The sequence below is a fragment of the Squalius cephalus genome, assembly GCF_949319135.1.
Source record: "Squalius cephalus genome assembly, chromosome: 3".
Taxonomy (NCBI): Eukaryota; Metazoa; Chordata; class Actinopteri; order Cypriniformes; family Leuciscidae; genus Squalius; species Squalius cephalus.
This window is the reverse complement of record NC_137124.1, coordinates 3,247,790-3,254,864: the sequence shown is the minus strand read 5'-3', so window position 1 is coordinate 3,254,864 and position 7,075 is coordinate 3,247,790.

The following is a 7,075-nucleotide window of genomic DNA, read 5'->3' as shown; positions in this document are numbered from 1 at the left end:
AGAGTCATGCGTTCTCCTCTGCCTCTACACTAAACAAGGCCAAAGAATGGCTTAAAGATGATGTAGAGGATGCTCTTCAAGAGCAGGTTGAAACAGAGAGAGCCAATCAAGAGCAGCAGGCAGATGGAGAAGAGCCCGCAGCAGAAGACCAAGCCTCTAAAAGGCAAAGGAGAGAAGAGACCCCTTGCCATAGCCAAATAGACAAGATTTTCAGTTCTCTTCTTGGTCCCCATACTGGTGATCTGTCAGACAAGGACAGCATTGAAGAAGAGTTACATCAGTACCTCAAAGAGCCAGTGATTGACCGGCGTAAGGGGGATCCACTCCAGTGGTGTCGACAGAATGAAGGGCGCTTCAAGCTACTTGTCAAAGAAGCAAGAAAATTTCTTTGCTCACCACCCTCATCAGTCCCTAGTGAGCGTGTATTCAGTGAAGTGTCTGCAATTTATGACAAAAGAAGAAGCAGGCTCACTAGAGAGCATGCGGATCAGCTCTGCTTCCTGCACCACAACCTGGTGCTGCTGAATTGGGACTACTAATTGTTACCCATTTTAATTTACCTTATAAAACTTCAGAGAGATTACATTTATTTTCCATTATTTGTTCATTTGTTGCTGTTTAAATTTGCTTTAAGTTTTACTTTGTTTATAGAATGCTGCTGATGGATGCAAGTTTTACTTTTTTTTACAGAATGCTGCTGATGGATGTTCCCAGCACTTTTTATGTTTGTTGTTATTATTAATATTAATGTTGTTATTATGAACAGTTCTCAGAATTAAAGATATGTTAAAATAATTTAAAGAGTCTTAGTCAGAGGCCTTTTTATTCTTAATTTTGACATTAATTTTCATTTTTACACTAGACACATATCGGTTCAAAATATCGGTTATCGGTCTACTTGATCTGTAATAATCGGTATCTGCATCGGCCCTGAAAAATGCATATCGGACAACCCTGCACAGATTCCCAAAGAACCCAGCGTTAAGGAACCCGTGGATGGAGTTTGTTTTCCTGAGCATAAACGGAGTTGTGTAGCTGTTTGTTCCCTGCATTTCGACGATGATTGTTTTATAAACAAAGCCCAGATCGTCTAATGCTTAAGGATCGAGCAGTCGCAATGATAAAGGTTCGCGGTCGTGCGTTGGAACCGGACGGTGAGTAACTGTTGAACAATTAATGTCTGTGTGTTGTCACTAGCTCGGTGCGTTAGCACAGCTAAGCTTCGCCCACACAGCCCGCCCCCAGCCGCTCGTTTTTTTCCGGAAAGACTCGGTACACCCTATCTTTCTTTGATTAATATAATAAAACAAAAGACTTTTTGGAGATATGAAGGATGCAATATTACTCTATAGGTACTCAAGATTAACAGGAGATTGAGTGAAAATGAGCATTTCACCCCCCCTTTAAATTATATATTTAATAATATAAAACGTTGTATAAAGTTAAAATACACATATCTTTAGTGTTCTCACACATTTGTAAAACACATTAGTTGCACATTAACCCTCTGGGGTCGACAAACGCGCCGGCGCGTTTTGGTGGATTTTCTTCACATAGTAGCACAATAAGCTTAAATTTCTCCATCATTTATGGTCATACAGAAAAAAGAAATATGAAAAAAGAATCTGTGATATTTCTACTTTTGTATGTGTCCACTTACAATCAAATCAAAACATTGTGCTTTTGTAAAATAAAGAAAATAAACAGGGTGTGCGTTCTGCCTCTCCGTCGCGGTGAACTTTTTTTTTCTTGAGCACGTCTATAAACTGAAACAAAACTCAGCGAATACTTGTCACACATTTATGAGCCATATACCTTTATAAACATTTAAGTGTGTACTTTTAAATGATCGGATTCAAACTGAAAACAAATATTCTCTGTTTAAGTCATTTGTATAAAACCAACAAGATGTCCAGCTTCTCATGCGCTTGCTCATTATTTTTAATTTGACCACGCCCACGAGCGCAAAAGAGATTCACATGCAAATCTCCACATGGAACGCAAACGCGCTCATTACCTCAAAAACAAAGCACCAAAAAACTTAACAAGTCTCTGCTTTTCGTTGAGTTTGGAAGACGTGCCTTGAGCTTACATTGGATTTACATCAGAAGAAGAAGAACGCGATTTGAAGACAAGAAAGATGTAAGATAAGAAATTCTTACTTATTGGTTTATGTTATTGTTGCATAAACTTCACATTGCAGTTGAACTGTTGCTAGATATATGGTGAATATTATAATATTTAGACACGTGTTTACTGTTACTGTGTTTGTGGATATCTGCTCAAACGTAGATATGTATAATATGGTAACCATAATGTTTCATATTTTGGAGCGCGTCGTGCGTTTGAATGTATCATATTTTGGAGCATGCTCTGCGTTTGAATGTATCATATTTTGGAGCATGCTCTGCATTTGAATGTATCATATTGTGGAGCGCGATCGCGTTTGAAAAGCAAAACGCACCAAACAAAGGCTTCATGTTTTTACTATTATCTCATTTCACATCATCATAACGAATAGAAACATTTGAAGTAACATATGATAATCAATATATTTTTCTCTAGCGTAGTTGTTACTGAAATCTTTTGGAAGATTTATATGCTGCTATAGGTTATTGTTATTATTATTTTATGCAGCACTGTGCATAGCCTATGCTTACAAGGCACAACAAACCTGGTGTTCATTATATGATATATTGTTGGAAACATTTGTGTGTGTGTGTAGCCTATTCTGTGAATTTTAAAAAGCAATTTTAACCAGAAAAATCTAAAATTTATTGGGAATTCCCTATAGTTTCTCTTGATATCAGTATGTTCACTTTTTTTTTTCTTTCAGGGACCAGATGCCACTGAGTCCTGCTGACTTCAACATTCACATGAGTCTCTGTATATGAACATGGTAAAGTGAAAATCAAACACCTTGGAAATGAAAGGTATGTACAATGTGTTTAGGAATGGCACAAAGGTCTCTGTCTTTGGATCATTGTTTTCAATAGTGTGCTTTTTTGTCATTTTTTGTGTATCTTTGGATTATGTTGTGTTGTAAATAAATACAAACAATCAAAAAGCCATTCTTTTTTAAATCTCCTCATTCTTTGTGCAAGGTTGCTCAGAATGACAGGGCCTGATCACTCCTAATAGGGCCGTTAGGGGAGTGTCTTTGTCTTTCTCAGGTGTGAAAAGCTTACATATTAATGAGGTGATCACGCCTCCCGCATAAAGCTTTCTCACACAAAACTCGTCTTACAGTTTTTAAATCAATATATTGTCTTATCTGAATGAGCAGTCAGGGTGATTTTCACATAGTTTTGGAGCAAATATTCTAGGCTACATGATACAAGTTTCAAAAGTCTTGTGAAGAAATAATCAGTATGGGTTTCATGACCTTATTTCAGTGACAATTTTTTTTTTTGTATTTTCACAAACCACGCATAAATGTCATTATCTCAAAACTACAAAATTTTACACACATGCTGCTGATATATTATTGTAGCAGAGTTTGTGCTGAATACAGTGTAATCAGACTTTAGCCATGAAAATGTCACAAGTAAAAGAAATAAGCACAAATGTCAGAGCATGTCAGAACACCTCCAGGCCCAGAAAACCCCTCAGACCCCAGAGGGTTAATAAACTGTCACAATTGAAGACCACTTGAGAGCCAAATTGAGAGCCGCCGGGACTCTTAGCATCATGTATTTCCTAATGTAGGGTTCACATCTCTTCTCTTTATTCCAGAGCATTTGGTGTTTTGTATTGATTATCTTTGAATTGATTATGTAATTGGCATGATACATTTACCTGACATAATAAATTAATAAAGTAAACATTTGATTTTATTCTAACAGGACTCTGACATTATTTTCAGTAAAGAGTTAAAAAGAATAGTCAAACATTCGCTCACATTTAATGATGCACAGATATCATTAAAACCTTTTCATTTATGGAGTCAGATGAAATAATGAAAAAATACATATGAGAAAATTTATTTAATTTAATAAAAAATACTTTGCCACGAGAAAAGACCTTCCCCGCTGACCGGATGCCTCCTTTGGGCTGATTGAGCGTGGGCTTACAAGAGTGTAGAGAGTAAGAGGAAAGAGGAGGTAATGGAGAGAGACCTAAGAAAGGGACCCAGAAAATAAGAAGAGAGCCAGAGCATCAAAAGAGACAGAGCAACAGTTTCAATCTTCTTTTATCCCTTCCGTGACCATGTGACTAAAACCCAAATGTGAGAGGTTCACACTGACCAATCAGATATTTACAACTTCCCCCACCGTACTAAAGGTGTGACAATTCATCGACCCCCAAAGTACACACATCTTGGCCTACAGGCCTTGATCCCTATCAGCCCCTCTGTGCCTTTAGGAACTCCAAATGGTCCTTGTGGTAGAAAGAGGGGGTGGAAAACAGTCAAGCAAATGTCTTGGTTCATTTAAAATATCTTGGATTATTTTCAATCCCACACATATAGTCAACAAGACAAAAAAAAAGATGAATTTATAACGATGAATGATTGGATTAGGATTAGTTTTGAGTTGAAAAACCAAACCAATTCAATCAGGTGTGTTGGTACCGTGACTGTCGTGATGAACACCGCTAAAAGCAGAGCCACTTTCATAGTGCCTAAAATCCAGGGTTGGTGCAAACTAAACTGAAACATACTTTGTTAACTTAAACTGGCTTCATGGTTTAGGCCTTAGGCCACTACATGTTATCATCAATACATAATAATCATCTACTACATAATCATTTGTCACTGCTTTTTTTCTATAACAAATGTGCTTTACAACAGCCAGAGAAAAATAAATGTTAAGAAGTGTAACTTAAAGGGATACTTCACTGATTAGCATTAAGCTTTGTATCAGTAGAAACCCGGTAGTATTTTTGAATGACCGTGCTTCCCTCCCTCATGTTCCCCTGAGATGAGAGATGTCTGTATTGTGTGTCTGGAAAAAAACCTCCAATGACGCAAAAATCGTTATTTAGCATCATCAGAGGCTTTTTTGTCCAGAGGTGAGAGACTACAGCCAGTAGTCGGAGCTTGTTCCGCATGTTTTCAACCCATCCATAGTGGGTGCGATCTCACTCACAGAATGTAGAAATAGTGTCAGCCATCTTTTTTTTTTTAAGCTAAGCTAGCAGGCTCTTGCTCTGTGGAGAAAGCTGAGTAGTAGACTAACCACGATGGCGAAAGGTAGTTTTGAAGATGATATGGCAGAAGGCGATTTTGAAGATCTGGTGCCTCATTTATAACCGTTGCGTACGCACAAAACAGGCCCTGAAAGAGGCGTACGCCACTTCTGACGCATAAGTTGTGATTTATAAAAACAAACTTGACGGGAAAATTTGCGCACCTGCACGCAAACTCTGACCCATGCGTACGAACGTTTTGGAGATGGAGCAGTTTGGCGACACCGATGGTGAGCTGGAGTTAAATGTATTTTTGGTCACTTTTAGACAGAAAATCTAAAGACATATACAGAAAGATAATACAAAATATAATTTCACTCACCAAGCCTATCACTTGAAGCAAATATCCATCCCTTCTTAAATGTCCATGCCAGCGAGCACGTTGGGCCGTTTAGTGAAACTGACGCAGTTTAAATAAATAAAATAATGATTTAAACTATGTTTTACTTCTGATATAAACATTTAGATTAAATATGCCATTCAAATTAATGGAGTTAAACACTTAAACATGAAATCATTACTGAGAAGTTACAAAAAAAAAATTATATTCAATCAATATCACGTGGATGAATAATCATATGCAAATGATATGCAGATGAGGATCTGCATAGTAAAACTAGACGTTGTAAGCTCATATATGGTTATTTCGGGTTGGAGACGCATGTGCGCACAATCTCCCGCTGACTGGGATTTATAAAGTGAATTCTGTGCAGGTTCTGGCGTACGAACGGTTTTATAAGTCTGAATATTTTTTTGCGTAAGCCATTTTTGGCTTTCGGGCGCACGTACACTTTTAGTAAGGTTCCTACGCACAGTTTTATAAATGAGACCCCTGGTGCGCGAATCCGATGCCCGTGGCAACCTCTACGAGCCGCAATACAGCGATGAACAGATGCGGATGATGGAGGAACAAGAGGCGGCCGGAGCAGCTGCGGCTTAGGAGTGGCCTCCTAGGGCAGCGAAGCAAGTGCATTCTGGGAGTTGTTGTCTTTCATCCACATGAGCCAAAAATACATTTTCTGGCTTTTCTCAGTCTAGAAGGCACCAACTTCTAAAACAATTTCACATTTCTACTACATAAATGACCCAATTTAAATACACATTCATCTTTCCAGCAGTTAAATATCCCTTTAATAAAACTAACAGATGAATAAAAAAGAATGAGACAATGGAATATGACTAGAACAATAACACACTGTTTCTGCTTCTATTTCACGTCAGAGATGTAAAGATTGTCCACCCTGAAAGTCTAAATGTGGACCTATAAACAAATAAGTGATGAGAATGCGTTTACATGCAAATGTGTTCATGTTCTATAAACTAAGAACAGCAGGAGTATGACACGAAACACAATAAGAATTTTCTAAATAAGACTAATACTTAAAAATGTATCAATGTTTTAATGAACACATTCCAGCCAATCACAATCAAGTATTTAGATGGAGGAAATGAAGACGTTTATTCTGAAACAGCAGAAGATGATGATATTATTTCAGTGGGATAATGAGTCTAATAATCTTTACTAACACTAGAATGTCTTTATCTTGTCTCTGTTGTGAATGTGAGGGGTTTCAGCTCTCAGAAGAGGGAATAAAAGAAGCCTATATATGAGCAAAAACTTTTCTATTTTTTTCCCAAAGAAAAAAAAGAACTGTCTTCCCTTCCTCTTCATTTTGTCTTTTTTAATGCCCCAAACTCTCTCACTAGTCAAACTCTCTCAATATTCAAACTTTAAAGGCTCTCAGTAACCAGTATCACCAGTCTTCACTACTGAACTCAACCCTTCTCTGTTCAGTTCAAACAGCAACAGATAAAAGTGGCCCAAAACAGAGAAACTCAAACATGGGCTCTGTCCAAATACATTTGGCCACTAGAGAGTATGTGC